The sequence below is a fragment of the Marmota monax genome, unplaced genomic scaffold, assembly GCF_021218885.2.
Source record: "Marmota monax isolate L192 unplaced genomic scaffold, Marmota_monax_Labrador192_F-V1.1 WCK01_AAM20220418_F8-fsc00011, whole genome shotgun sequence".
In the NCBI taxonomy this organism is placed as follows: Eukaryota; Metazoa; Chordata; class Mammalia; order Rodentia; family Sciuridae; genus Marmota; species Marmota monax.
This window is the reverse complement of record NW_026693082.1, coordinates 26359514-26375974: the sequence shown is the minus strand read 5'-3', so window position 1 is coordinate 26375974 and position 16461 is coordinate 26359514.

Here is a 16461-nt window from a genome sequence, read left to right as displayed (position 1 = left end):
GACCTGGTAACTCTGGAGGTGGCTTCTGAGGCAGCAAAGCTTCTGTCCCTATTAGATTAGGAATCTCCCTACACATTAATCATCCAGCAAGTAAGGAATTGATAGATTGACACAAGCTACACAAAAATAAATAAATAAAATGAAGGTGATTTAGCCACTTATCTTGTCTATACCTAGAGCAAGAAGGAAAATAACACACACCAACAACAGGCAGGAGCACATGGGAAGCCACAGCACTCGGGGCAAGACTTTTCCAACAGTCATTAATTCATGTGCTTGATTAGAAGGTAACCTGAAGCTTTTGTTTCACATGTCCTAGAGGCCAGAGACATGATTAAAATTCCTGATTTCTTTTGAATTCAGGTTTCTTTATTGTCTGAAGTCTATAGGTACATTACCTATGTTGCTAATATTATCAAGTATTATCCTTGCAATCTTTTCCCTTACTAGCCATAAAATCTATTTCCTTATCCAGTGAAAAGTCAAAGGGTCTCTAAGTAAAATAACAGAAAGAGAAATTCTCTTAGTCTGTGCCTGGTCCCTCAAATGCCAAAGGCTTACTTGATAATCCCTTCCAGGATTATACTGGAGAGATCTCCTTTGGTGAACAGTCAAAGAGACTAACAATTCCAAGCCACTTCAAGGAGGGAAAAAAATGTGACAAGAAATTAATTGAATGATTCAGCACTACAAAGGATTCGTGTCAGAGATTAAAGCAGGAGTCCTTGACTTTGACTCTCCGCAGATGTTAGTTGAGTTTTTGGTTTGTTTTTGCCACCCAGGTTTCAGTGTTTTTGTTGCTGTAGAAGGTGTTTAGTCTGCATACATTTGGAGGTATTTAAACCAATCACCCAAACCAAGTGGTTCTGAAATTTCTTTCCATAATTGACTTTTCATTATTTCTATGAGGCATGAGATTTTGAGGTTCTTTACTGCATATCATCAGCAATGGGACGAGTCAAAGAATAATTCCCTGTTAGCTAAGACAAGTGGTCAAAAGATAGAAGAAGCAATGAGAAGCCATGTTACAGATCAGAAGGCAGAGGGCAGGTCGCAGAATGGGACCTTCTCCTCTGAAATAGCTGCTGTCTTCTGTCTTTGGTGTTGGTGGCTGGAAGGAACTTTCTGGGTGAGGGGACTTGGTAATTCCTTGAGAGAAAGAGTGTCTTTCATTCCATGGTAAGCATTTAGAAAGGAGAAAGAGCTGTACATGACCAATTACGGCTGCATCTAAAAGGGCAAATTAAGCAAATTTATACCCTTCCCTTGAAAGAAAAGATTGGCATGGCTAATAAGCATAGTAATAATGGCACAAATGCTGTTATAAATGCACTTATTATCTGGACAAAGTGAGCACCATGTTTCAACTTAATTGTTCTATAAATTGCATGTTTATGTGTTCATTCGTAATAACTCTCAGAGGAGTTGACTAATTTTGACAAAACTTGGTTCACTCATAAGAGAAATAAATTTATATCACATTAAACCTAAGAGTCAATGCATCAAATGAAACTCAATAAAGGCTTTCCAAAAAGTCTATTTTCTATAATTTGTAATGACTTTCAAAGCCTTCCTTCTCTTACCCTCTTTAACCACAGTGCAGAACACCACAAGATAAATCTCCCAATTTCAGGTTATTTCACCATTTTCTCTATGTCACTCTGCTACTTGAAAACCTAGATGGAGTTTCTCCATCTGACTTTTGATTGACTGACTGGTAAGCAATTGTACAGAGTAAGATTCACAATTCATTGCCTCATAAGCATCCAGGCATTCTTTATAATGCAGAGGATGGGAAATGAAATGTGTAAGTGTGAGGGGTGGGGTGGAAGAAGGTATTATTTCTCTTCAGTTAGTCAAGGAAACTTCACAGAAGTTTTCGGGTCTCTAAGAAGTGTTTGAACGGAAGGAACTAAAGGTGTCCCAGGCAATGGTGTTTCTAGAACACACAGGAGAGGTGTTTAGAAAGCCATCATGAAAAGGAAGAATTTTTCTGTGAGCTCTAGAGAGTAAACCTCAAACTTTTATGTGCCCATGGATCACAGGGGTATTGCTGAAGTTCAAGATCTGACTCAGTTGGTCTAAAGAGTATAGGTGATACCCCTGATACTGATTCCATAGAATACTTTGAGATATGATTTGTTTTAACATTTGAAGCTATCAAATGATGGAGAGGGAAAAGGAATCTGTCAAAGGAGATAGCAAGCTTCTCAGAAAGTCCTAAAAATAGCCTTTAGAATGAGAAAGATCTTTATCCCAACTCCACCATTTAGTAACTCAGTTACTTTATTTAATTAACACTTTAGAGTCGATTTCCTCCAATTTAAAATGGGATAATAAAATCCAGCTCATAGGGATGGTGATAAAAATTAAATGAGCTGAAGGGCCCAATGCTCCTCTCATAGACTGTGCACAAAGTAGACTGGTGGAGAGAGGCAAGCCTCCTGCCTTTGATCTCAACACCCCTTGGTCACTGCAGATGTTCCCCCCAGAGTTTTACTCAGTATCTGTGAAGGAAATTACAAAAAACGTGTTCACCTCAGAATGAACACATTGATGACCCTGAGATGCCCCAATACAGGACACTAATCATCGGAACTTGAAGGCAGACATTTCTGGGAGATAAGCTCAAGCATTCAGGCATTCAGGCCCATTTTTGCTGTGAACATATCCATTACACTCTTATGATAGAACAACAGTCCAGAATCAGAAGCTAATGACAACTAATAACTTACTAAACAGTTCAATAATGAAGGGCATGTGTGCATAGAGATGCTTCCATCGATATCCTTTAAGAGGGTTTTTTATACTAATACCTTCCACTTATACGGTCTTTTAAGTCTTTTGAGAGCTTTATTTCATTTATCTCATTTGAGCCTTAAAAGAATCATAGGGGTGAGGCTTATAATCCCCATTTACAAACCAAGAAACTCTTTGAGTGATTTACCCAAGGTCCCCACACCAACGAGGCCCAGGGCTGAGTTCTTTCCTCTGTGCTCTGCTGTCTCTTTGAACAGATGCTAACTCGGTGGAATCCAACAAATATTTATAAAATGCCCTTCATGAACAAACCCTGAAAAAAAAGAAGAAAAGGGTACAAATACAGATTTTTAGAACACACAGGAATATTTGCTTGCATCTACTTCCATTTCTTTCATTTGATCTGGTCATTAAAGTTCAGAGAAACACAGTAACTCGCCCTAGGTCACTGTTTGGTTCTTACCTAAAAAAGAGAAAGTATACTGTAAACATTCTGTTAATCTCAATTACCAGGTTTTAATATTTCACACCCCAGGACACCCAGGGTTATTATTTTTGTTCCAGATTCTTTCTGACCTGCTATAATTACCAATTAATCTAGGGCTATCCCAAACTTTTTTTTAACAAACATGAATACCTTGGGATTATGTGCAAGCAAGAGAACAACTCTTCAGTAATTTTGGCGACTCTGTAAAGATAAAGTGGATGGCAATGTGTCAAACCAAGAAGGGGTGCTGGTGAGAAATTTCAGATCTCACATCCACCATCTTCCCAATAATGAATTAGCCATGTCCTGGCCATGTCCTGGCCACTCTTCATCCATTTCTGCCACTTCTTTAATCAAAGCTGAACAGCACAAACTGCAAGTAAAAAAAAAATGGGGGGAAAAAAGAAAATATTAAATATGAAAGGCCAACTTGCTAGCCTATATTTTTAGTTCAAGTGACAGTTTTAAAATTACAAAGGTAAAAACCTTTTGCTAAATCGGGTTTTAAATGTGCTATTTATCAAACTAGTACATTTTTACGATGCTTAAAACTACTGTTTTATCATGAAAGGTAAAAATACAGAATGGTGGTATTATTCTTCATTTTGAACACCACCCCGCCCCTGTTTGCATTTGCGTGTGGGGAGGAGTTGTTTTTCTATGATAGAAACTGGGCTGTTCTCAGCAAAACTGTCGGAAATACACATTTTCATTCATGTCGCAATACCGTTAGATCATTTTCCAACCCCAGAGCTGTAACTGTTTCACAGGAAGAGGGAAAATGATCCTTGCAGTAATCATAGAATTTCATGGCTGAAAGGGACCCCAGAGGTCATCAGGAACAGCACCTTCTCCTCACAAAGAAGACCAAAGCCAGAAAGGCAAGTTGACTTGCCAACTTGCCCCCTTGCCCCAGCCCCTGAGAGCCTGGCCTAGATTCCAATTCTCTTCACTCCTGATGGGTGATTTTGCATCATGTTACAAGGCCTTTTCTGACACCTCTGTACCTATGTAACTCTCTTAAAAGTCAATGCTGCTAATTTTACCCCCCTGATCTCTTCTCCCAGCCAGAGTTAATAACTTGACTTGCAGAATAATTCTAACTCGAACACTGTAGATTCTGTTCAGCCAAGAGCTCAGCACCTTTCCTGTAAGGTCAAGAGTAACCAAATCATAGTTTCATTGTAAAAGGGATGTGGTGTTTTAGAATGAGAGGAGAGGAAATAAAATCATGGGCCTCATAATGACATTTCATTGTCTTAGTTGACAACAGACTGCATGTACAACAGTGCTCCCATGAGATCATAATGGTGGTGAAAAGTTGGGGGGTTCCTATCACCTAATAATGTCATAGATGTTGAAAGGTCACAGCACAAAGCATTGCTCAGGTGTTTGTGGTGATACTGGTGCAAACAAACCTGTGTTTCCATTTGTACAAGTGTAGCAAATAAAATTGTGCATAATACATAATGCTTATTATGATAATAAACAATTATTATTGATTTGTGTATCTAGTATACTATACTAATTATCATTCTTTCAGATGTACTCTGACTTGTTAAGAAAAAGTTTACTGTAACGCAGTTTGCCATGTTGTCAGCAGCAACATCATAGACTTTGTTTATTGCAACTCTTGATTGTGACAAGAGGCCTCATGGAGGGACTGGCCCATAGCATCTTCTTTTGTATCAGTCCACCCTGTGATGTTCACACCATGCGGAAATCACCTGGCAATGAATTTCTTAGAATATGTACTGCTGTTAATCAATGCGTGGCTGTAATATCTGAAAGAGAGGAGGGCACGGTGGAACCTCTCCTAGAGAAAAAACTCTGCCTGTTCTCGAGGATTATCTTCAAAAACAACTTTGTAAATTTTCCTTCAGCAAAAGAGAGAAGAAACTCTGATTTCAGAAGCACTTTCTTTACAGCTGCAGAATCTGTGCCTCTGAATATAAATAGCTATGGCTGATAGGAAGTGGGCTGAAACTGTCACCAAGCAGGGAAATAGCATCCAGACGGCTTCTCACACCAGGTTCCACCCAGATATCCTGTGGACCTCTGATCAAGCCCCCTACCTTTCTGCAGGCCTCCCTGGAAACTGGAAACCTGTTGGATATGCCAGAAACTCATTTATAGAGGGTTTCATTTAATCCTATCCACAGAGCCCAAAAAGGCTTCCATTTTCACCTTGTCCTCTAACGCTACCATCCCAAGAATCAGACCAGACTCGGTCTGACACCAAAAGATGAACACCAAGCACTGGCTGAATATAAATTGCCACATAATGGAATTGCAGCCCTGGGTCCAAATTTGAAATTTTTATTTTGCTAAAAATTGACTATCACCATGTGATTCATATTAATGAAAGAAAAAGCATATATTCACATTTGCTAATTATTTTTACTCATTTATGGTATAAAGAGAGAGAGTGAGCTTTAAACCCTATAATTTGGTCACCAATTAGTCTTTGATTTACCCTGATATACTTGGAAGTTTTTTTGTTTTTTTTTTAAATTTAAAAAAGGCTTGCAGCTGAAAATTTACATTTAAAAAGCAATTAATGCCAATTCAATAAAGAAAACCTCAGTTTTCCTACAGAATTATATTGAACTTTGAGCCCTTTGTAAGTTTAGCAAGAACTGACCATCAGGAAGAGATGCATCTTGGGTGTTCTGCTGGACAAAATGCACAGGGCTCCTTACCGCAGGTAATTGATATCAAACCTCTTTCCACTTTTCTACTCAACTTTATGGCCTTCACTCTTCATACCTATGTGCGTTGTTACTCAGAAGAGAGAATTTGACTAACGGTTACCTGTCAAGTTCTATTCCTTCTTGTTCCAACTGGGTGCCTCTCAGGCACAGATCATCCCTGTTACAGAGAAACCCCAGGACCAAGACAACTGATTCAGGCAGAGCTAACTGCTTGGCTCCTGTTGTCAGCTGAATTCCCTCACTGCCTTTCTCCCCTCCCAGGCTTCTTGCACCCCCAAAACAAGAGCCCCACTTTAGTGTAAGGGTGTGGTGATCAGAAGCAGTTATTCTCCACAGAGCAGCCATTGGATTACACTTATTTTTCTCCTATTATAAAAGTCTCAATTACTAGAAAATTAACCTTTGTAAGATTTTCTAAGCTGGATAGTAAAGGATATCTGGTAGTCTTTCTGTTATTGAACCAAAGAAAGTTGTGTCTTTCCTTTGGAATAGGCTCCTTCGGGCTTCTGTGTCAGTATAAACTTGAACAAAATGCAATTTACTGAACTTTTTCCTTAACAAGAAAACAATTGGGGATATAGTATCTCTTGGTGTTTCCAGCATATGCAGTACATGTCAGTGATACTTGAACTCTCTCGTTCCATCCCTACACTGTTCTCCTTACACCAGAGACCCCAACTGAGGGTAAAAGGACTAGCTGAGAGGTGAGAATCACTACTGCATATATTCAATACATATTCAAGATATGTTAAATAAATGCAAGATATTTAATATATGTAATATGTTCAAAAATAAATGCAGACATGTAACAGAATTGCTATGCAATTTTTGATCAATAGCAAAAGTCAAAAATGAGCTGGGCTTGGTGATGCATGCCTGTAATCCCAAGCAACTCAGGGGTGTGAACTGGCTCTAGGAGGAGAGCATTTTATTAGGGTTGGGAATGGGGGATGAGCCAATATCATCTTCAAAGCCAGCCTCAGCAAAAGTGAGGCACTAAGCAACTCAGTAAGATCCTGTCTCTAAATAAAACACAAAATAGGCCTGGGGAGGTGGCTCAGTAGTCAAGTGCCCCTGAGTTCAATCCTGAGTACCCCAAAAAAGTCCAAAATGAAGGCAATCCTTTGATCACTGTTTGTGATATCCTTAATTCACTACAGATTTAGTCCAACATTGTTGTTTATTTATTTACTTTTGTACCAGGGATTGAACCCAGAAGCACTCAAACACCAAGCTGCATCCCCAGACTTTTTTTATTTCTTATTTTGAGACAGAGTTGCTGAGGGCCTTGCTAAATTGCTGAGGCTGGTCTTGAACTTACAATTCTTCTGCCTCAGCCTCCCAAGCTTCTGGAATCCAATGCTCTTTGATGAGGCTTTTGAGGCATGCATGTATATGACATCTCTATTTATTAAGCAGCAACTCTGTGGCAGGCATTTTTCTTATGTGATCTCCAATCTGTCCAACAGGACAATCTTATGCACATTTTATGGATAAGAAATCTGACATTCACAAAAAAAAAAATCATTTACCCAATGTCAATAGCAAATGAGTTGCAAGGCTCAATTTCAAACCAGTTCTGTCGAACCCCAGATGATACTATGTAGAAACTGGAATACAAAGTTTGTATCTGGAATTGGAACATGTGGCCAGTTGCCTCTATATGAATCCTTTATATTTCAAAAATGTGAATGCCTAGCTATGACACATTGCCTGAAGACATTAGAAATGTGAAAGATTCAGTTGTTACTTTGGGCATCTTCATTTTGCAGCTATTTGTTGGGCATTTTGATGGATATAAAATCCCTGACACCAGTGAAAGGTACAGGCTTTGGGGGGCATGGAAAGATTGTTCCTAGTAACTGGGCAGCAGTCCTCCTGTCTGCCCACCTTTCTTTTCTCCAGCTCACAGTTCTGGAATCTACCTTCTGGTCCAGTTTTCCTGCTACTGTGCCTGTATTGGCCAAGCTGAGAGGCAGAGCAATGACCTCTACATTTTCATCTCTGAATGGCTTCAGATAAGAGCATAGGTTGCAGACCTGAGTTCTGAAGAGAACCCCTTGCTGGGTTCCCACATTGCACTGCCAACAGATTTCTTTTAAAGCCAACAGTCTCAAGATATGAAATTCTTACAGTGAGCTCTGGTTGTTCAGGAGCCCCATTGTACAGTCCTACAATGGACTTCCCATGTTGGCCCTAGCCATAATGCTTATGTGATCTCCAATCTTCCCAACAAGGACAATCTTAGGTCCATTTTATGGATAAGAACTCTGACATTCACAAAAAACATCACTTGCCCAATGTCAATGGCAAGTGAGTAGCAAAGCTCAAATTCAAACCAGTTCCATCAAACCCCAGACAATAATGCAGACCTTCCTCATTAATTTCCTCTGTCAAATCTAGTCCACACCAACTTCCCAGCCTAGGTCTGGGGACACTTGCTCTCTACAATGGGCTAAGGGGGACTTCATAGCCCTCTTTGCTTCACCAGCCCTCTTCCCTAGAAGCTAGAGTCTTTTTCTGCTGGTCACGGTAGCTGCAGCCTTATTATGTATGATCAGATTTTTTGACCTCACCTGGCTCATGTTCAGGCCTTGAACTCAGAGTCTTTATTCCACAATTGGATCAACTCAGACACACTGGTTGTTGTACAACATCAGACACTGTCCTTAGACAACCCAGCAGCTCTCTTTAGATGATATTGGCTCATCCCCCATTCCCAGCCCTAATAAAATGCTCTCCTCCTAGAGCCATTTCACACCCCTGAGTTGCTGCCCAAGATGCCCCAAACCCTTGGCTTCAGAGCTCATGCAATCAATGATGGCTCCTATCTAAAACAACTCTAGTGGCACTACCACCACATCAGCTACCTTTCCCTGCCACTATGATAGAAAAAAAAATCGAAATGGTTGTTTCCCTTGTCTTTAGGCAACCTATCATGCATCAAATAGTCAAGTACAATCAAAGCAACTCTGTGACCTGGTCAGCTTTACATAGTCACTCTAGTCTAATATTAACTGGTCCTTCAGCTATCAGGGGAGTATCCAAGTTCAGTGATTGCTGCCACCAAGTAAACCCAGCAAGTGGCCCAGCCAAGAGCACTCAGGTGAGGAGGTCCAGCAATGATCTCTTGAAACCACAAGACCCTGTGCCCAGGGTAGCAATGTAGACAGGACTAGAGGGCATGCACCAGCCCTCTTAGCATAGCTTGGCTCTGAACGTGAACTGTTAAAAATGGCATTATTTCTCTAGCCACTTCATCCTCTGCTAGAATAAAAAGCAGCACAGCACCACACACCACCAAAAGTAGATTTTTCAAGCTCTGTATGCCTCAAAGACAGGAGCCTGATTGCTAGGGCTGACTTGCAGATATGCGGTGCACTTGATTCTAATGGCCTCCTTCCCAAGACGAAGGCTGCCTCCCACACAGCCACCCTAATGAGTGATACTAACAGCACTGTTAGCTATGTCACTTCATTAATTGCTCAATCTAAATTAGTCAGATATTCTAAAATTTCTCTTGTTTTTCCAAAAGCTCTTGTTAGAGCAGACTTAAAAGAATCAGGGTCTCTCTTAATGAGAGCAATAACAATATTTCGTTTTTATGTATTGCCCTACTGCCTACTAACTCAAAAAGCTTACAGTGTCCACACAGGCAAAAGGAGTAGGGGACCAAGTAATTACCTGTAAATATAATCACTGTAGAGATTCAACCTGGTTCAACCAGACCTAAGCAATACTTTGCCACAAGTAGCAATTTAAAATCTGAATTTTATTCATAATGGCCTTGGCTCCCAATGCCTGCCTTACTTCATTATGTCTCAGCACCCCAGAATGATAATGTCAAAGAACCACAATGCTATTTAAAGACCCTTTGCTGCTTCTGTACCAGCTAGAATCATCATCTTCTGGGAAATTTTCTTCTCCCAAAATGATACCAAGAGGAAAATTCTGAAGGCAGGGATTGTCTTCCAGGTTTAAGGAATGCCAAGGGCTGGTTTTAAGAACAGGTAAAACAAGTAATCTTTCTTGCACTGTGTTGTGGAGGTGGCCATTTAAGTTGATCTGAAATTATATAGTCACTTGTTTGGGGTTTTGTTTTGAGCGTGTGTGTGGTCGTACTGGGGATTAAATACAGGTGTGCTTTACCACTACCCTTGAGGCCCAGTCCTTTTTATTTGAGACAAGATCTCACTAAAGGGCCTCACTAAGTTGCTGAGACTGGCCTCAACTTTGCAATCCTCCTACCTCAGCCTCCAGAGTTGCTGGGATTACAGGCATGCACTGCCACGGCCACTTAGTCACTTGTTGTGTATTGTGAAGCTATTTATTCTCTTGGATATAGAATTTAAGGAGCAATAGCCTAGGGTGGGAACTTAAGAACTTTGATTGATTGAAGTCTCTTCTCTATTACTGGTTTTGTGACCCTGGAAAGCTGTTTTACCATGCTGAGATTCACTTTCTCATATACCAAGAGCAATAGCACAGACTTCATGTCAATACGTTGTAAGCATTAAATGACATTGCATTCCTAAAGCCCCTAGCTAAGTTCCTAAGTCATAATAAGCAATCTATAAAATGTTAACTCTTTTAATAGTAATGGCATCAATGTTATTACAAATAAGTCAAGGTAGCGTAAGAAGTTAATCCTTGACTCCTCATCTATAGGTAAAGAGATTAAGAATAAGGAATAAGTTTTCATCAATGTATGCTTATCCCCAGGCTCATCAAGTTATATATATTAAACATGTACAGCTTTTTACACATCCATCATACCTCAAAGAAGTGTCTTTTAAACAAGAAAGACATGTGGGATCCTATAGGCCTCATACACTGCACAACTTCCTTGGTTGGCAGAAGGTCAAGCTCAGAGAACAGAGGTACTAGTTGCAAATACCTTCCATCCCTAAGGTTTCATATGGCCTAAATGGTCAGTACCATTTCAGGAACAGAGGTTAGGTATTTCTACTCCAGGTCCCTTTTACTATCCACTCTTATCTCCCTATCACCTATGCTAAACACACACACACACACACACACACACACACAATCAATAGGAGGAGGCCCTTGTGGGTAAAGGATCAGTATTCAGGATGCAGGAAGAAAGCCATAACCTGGAGGAATGGGGACCTGGCTCAGCAGAGGAAACACTTCAGCTCCTAAGTAAAGGACCCAGAGCAGAGATTTGCAGGTGGAAGATCAAAGATGTGACCTACCTGCATCAGGCCATGAATCAATGATGTCCTGGTTGCTGTTTTTCTCCCACCAATACTCTCTAATTGTGACCAATATACAGAAAAGAAACCCAGAGGAACAAAGAGGCTTGGTACAGATGAAAAAAATCCAGATTCCATTCAATCCACCTAGTGCCCTGTTCTATCACTCATGTCTAACTGTGGCGTTTATTATTAGTTGTGCACTAGAGTCACCAGGTGAAAATACAGGAAAATATTATACACACAAGGAGAGAGAAAGAGATACCAGAAAAGGCAATTACAATGCAGCATTTAAATTACCTGATAAAGGTGATTGAAAGCATAAAGAAAGGATGATCAAATAGTCAAGGAAGATGTTCCTGTGATAGCCATGTCTCAGCCAGCATCTATGTGATCAGTAGGAGACAGTAGGACAAGATGAAGAATAAGGTGCACCAGGCAGACACAGCATGTATGAACAGGCCAATAAAAGCTCTCCTTGTCAGAGGAACTGAGAGCATTTCATTATTCAAAAACAAAGAAATAAGAATAAGAAATAATGAAGACCCCATGATGGAGGGCCCTGTAAAGCAAGCACTGTGCTGCCTACAGCAAATAAATCAGATGCAACTCCCATGTGCAAAACAGAAGAGTCTTGGTTTTGCAGTAGTATCAAATAACCCCCAAACCTCAGTAGCTTGGTACAACAAAATTTTATTCTTCATCTCTTCTAAATGTTCAACATGGAGCTGCATGCACAATGTGAACGGGAGGGAGGAGGCTTTGCATAGTGAGATCACTTCAGAGACTCAAGTTGACAAAAGTTTCATCTACAAAATTTCTCCAGAGTGACCTAGGCAGGAGAAGAGGGTCGATCCATTCATATCAGGTTTTGTTGGTTTTTGTTTGTTTTTGGTTCTGGGGATTGAACCCAGGAACACTTTACCACTGAGTTACATCCCCAACCCCTTTTTAATTTTTAATTCTGAGAAGGGGTCTTGATATGTTACTTAGGGCCTTGCTAAAGTCCCAAGAAGATCCTCCTGCCTCAGTCTCCTGAGTCAATGCCAGAAAGTGACATGCACTTGCTTCCATTTGTATTTCCTGGGTCAAAGCAAATCATATGACTACACCTAACTTCGAGAGGCAGAAAAACAACACATCTACCACAGACTGGAAGGGAAATGGTGTAGAAAATGAGCCTCAATAGTGACATTAACACCCCCTTTCTCTTTTCTAGTCCTTCATTATAAAACAGCCATCCCTCATGGTGGGTATAACAAATTGTTCACATCAAAATGCTTCCCAAATTTACCTTAACCATGAGGTACCCCCAGTGAGGGAGTGAAAACAACATTCTGCCCATATGATCAAGAGGGAAAGTGAAGAGAAAAGAGAGATGATTTAGAACCCCCTTTCTTCCCATTTGAAAGTGGTGAACTGGTCCCTATCTGTTGATGTATCCTTTTCAATCCCATCTCAGAACTACCTAGAGAAAGAAGTAAAACACAACCTCATAAGGCAAATTCCAACATAGAGGAGGATGCCCCTTTTTTCCTGGGTCCCCAAGCAATGGCACAGGTAACTGGTGTAGGTACCCTGTACTTTCAGCTTATACTCACGCAAAGATGAAATCCCTAGCTCTGAACCAGCTAATGAGTTGAAGTTCTTCAGTGCCACTGGGAAAGTTCTGAATCCTCCAGGAATAAAAGCAGTTAGAAAAGTGGGTTCTTTGTAGACTCATAACTCTGAAAGGAATTCACTGGGATTTTCCTCTCTGCTGACAATTGCAGAGTTTGGAATGAGCATTTGCAAAGATAACTAAATAACCCCAATTGGATTCCTTGTATCCGCATTTTGCTAGTGAATACCACAGGCTAACTAAACCAACTGATGGAGCAAGTGAGGTATTTTCCAGACAATTCAAGGAAACTCACAGAACATCAGTTTCAATAGATTGATTTGGCTAGATGAGACACAGAGTATTACTAGGACCACTGCAGATAAAAGACCTCACACTTCACAAATTAGTGACTACCAAAGAACTTTTTGAGTTCCTTTTTTTTCCCACTTCTTTGATCACAGACTCTTTGTGGGGGAAGAAGTTTCAAATACCATATGGAGGAATATGCAGTAACTGAATACAGAACACAGAACATCATGTTTTATAGAATGGGTCACTTTCTTTCAAGCACCGAGTTTTAGATTTCATCATCCTGAAATTATTATTGCAAACTACTAAAAGCCAGTTGCAGTTATAACTAACTTAAAATTTAAAAAGAAAAAAAACAGGTAGCCCCAAAGTAAATAAACTCTCACATATAGGAGTGGGCATTTGAAATGTCAGAAAAGACAATGAACATTCTCACACGATTTTCCAAGAGACAAATTAGGCTGTGGCAAATGCCACAATTCCTCCCTCCCCCTTTTGCCTTTTGCAAAGATTTCAGATGATAAGTTCAAGTAAAATCCAGCAATATTTCCTAAATTAAAGCCGAAATCCAAACGCTTAGCCTAGACCCCAATACTTTTTACTGAGGTTTCCCATATACCAGCTGGCCCTGAACTCAGGGTGTGACTCCGAGGGAAAAAAAGAAAAGAAAAAGAAGAAGAAGGAAAAATGAGCTCAGCCAGGGGCCTGCACTCTGAAATCTCATGGGTGACTTAGAGCAGTCTTCATTTCCTGCTTTCTTCTAAGGGTGATTTAGCCTTAGCTATTTCTAAAGGCTTGGGAACAGAGATAAAGATTATCTCTCTTCCTGCCCATTTCTCCATCAGTTCTGAGCTATATATCTGGGGTCCAAGACATATGTGTCCTCGTCCTGGATATTGAATTCTGTTCTCACCTTGTATATCACTCACCTGCTGCATTTCCTTACCATTTATTTCCTTCCCATCCTTGTCCCTTTCTGGCTCCCACCCCGTCCATTTGAGAGAGGCTGCCAGGCCACTTCAGAACAGGGAAGAAGAAAATGAATCTAACTGGAATACAGAGGCTACTCTCTTTGGAATATTTAAATGAGATAAATGATGCCGGTCTGTGCACCAATTCTCTGACATATTGGAGTGCCGAGAGTCACGTAGTGCTGTCACTCAGAAGAATGACTTCCAGGCTGCCATCCGGCTGTCCTGTCATTCTGCCACCCCGGCACCCTCATAAGAATGAGTATTTCTTGCAGGAGGAAAGAAGGCAAACCCCATCCACACTGCCTGCGGCCAAAATCAACTGAGAGCCAGGTATTCCCTTAGAATAAGCTTGCACACACTAACCCAAGGTTGGAGGTGAGGAATTGAAACTGCGACAGCATCTTTCACAAAATGGATGTGGTCTTATATTCTTGCAAACGCTCCCCATAGCTTAGCAAAGCTGCACAGGGTACGTGATCCCTCTAAATTGGACTATTGTATTCAAGCTGTCATTTTTCATTTTTTAAACCAGGATCCCTTCAGGTAATCAGTAACCTTGAAAAGAACTGAACTCTACAGCACAGGTCTGCCAAAAGTCCTCTGAGAGACCGGAGAAGTTGGTGGGAAAAATATAAACATCAGTGCCCACACAGCAGCGACACCCACCCACCCCCACATCCAGTGTCCCTCGCTGTCTCCTTCTATCTTTGCCTCGAATGTTTCACAAAGTTTAGACAGGTTTAGGTTATCACTCAAACACTATGACTCAAACTCGGGGAAATTGTTCCTGTAATGGAGTTCTCAATTTATTGGTCAATTTCACCTTGATTTTGTGTCACTGTTCGCTTAGCTAGCCCTTCAGCTTGTATTACATGCTCTAAGAATGTGAAACATTTTCAAATATTTTAAATATCACAGATAATTTTATTCAGCTCATAATCTCCTTCTGGAAAGATAAATAAAAATAATTTTTTTTAAAAAAAAAAGGAGACATTGTTCTAACTGTACTTGTCTTTTCATAAATAGCTAAAATCTGCCACCTTCTGGATTTTGCAGGATAGCTTAAGCAAACTAGCCCGCTTTTCTTACCAGAAGTTCAAATATTCTTTAGCTATGCAGTGACACTGCCATCTTGTGGACATATCCTAGGCTATTAATTCAACAGAAATAAATGAAAGAATGAGGGCTAATTTTTTTTTTAAGGTGAAGCAAATATTCATTTAGAGCAACATACTCAGATTACCATCACAAAAAAAACCCTTTGTATACAATGTATTAAGATTTAACCTAAAAGTCAAAATTTATGCAATTAGCTTGCAATATGAAAATAAAAGGATATTTATGCTCAAATTGATGCAGCCTCATATGAAAAAAATGCATTTTTACTTAAAATGACAGGAAAAATTGAACAATACCCACATTAACCCCACAGCAACTTTATCCCCCATCTAAAAGAAGATGAAGAAATCGGGCTATTTCTCAGTCTTTTGATGTCCTTTGTCTGAGGAATAGATTAGATCACATTGTGGTTGTCTGATACTCAGATCTAATATTGCAATGAAAATAAGATTGATGCTTTTGCACTTCTAACAATTTCTAGGCTCTGCACTTTAACCCATTCTGGAATTTCCTCAGCGCCTGAGGAGAATCCATTTTGAAGAGCACAGGACACTGGTGACATCTAACTTCATGGTCATTACCCAGTCTCATCCCCAGGAATCCAGCAGCCTTGAGAGCTGACAGTAGAATGAGATGGCCGCCACTTATGGTGTGTCTGGGATGTAATTTCATTGCTTTCTCCTCTTGTTTTGAAATCTCTCTGGAGTCTCCTTTGGGAAGAAGAAAGGGTGAGGGGTAGCTATTCCCCCACTGACAGAAACAGCACACTGCATCGTTTGCTTGAGTTTGGGAAGTTGTCAGGAATTTGACAAACTATCTCAGCAGTTGTAAATCTACTTTGTGCTCGAAACACATTAAAGTATATGCTATATCTTCGCAATTTGGTACCAAATTTCATTTCAGAAAATCAAAATCAGCTTAAAGTTTTCACCAACTAAGAGAAATGAGAAGCACACCACGCTCATCCCTCTTCATTTCCACTTTGCCATTCATTCGCCTCATCCCTGCACAGGCTCAGGCCTCAACTATTACCTTGTTCTTCACAGCGGTCATGTGACACTGGCAGCAGGGCAGTGAGTATACAGGTGACTTCAGGTCAGGGTCAATCCCACACAGATGGCCAGAGAACAAATCCTTTCCTTTGGTGCCATCTCATCTTTCTTTGTTTCATTTTGTTTGTTGGTTAGTTGGTTGGTTGTTATTTGTTGTGAGAGGAGAAGGGTTGGAGTTGAAGGTAGAAAATAAGTTGATCTGATCATCCTCAGAAAAAGAAATCCTG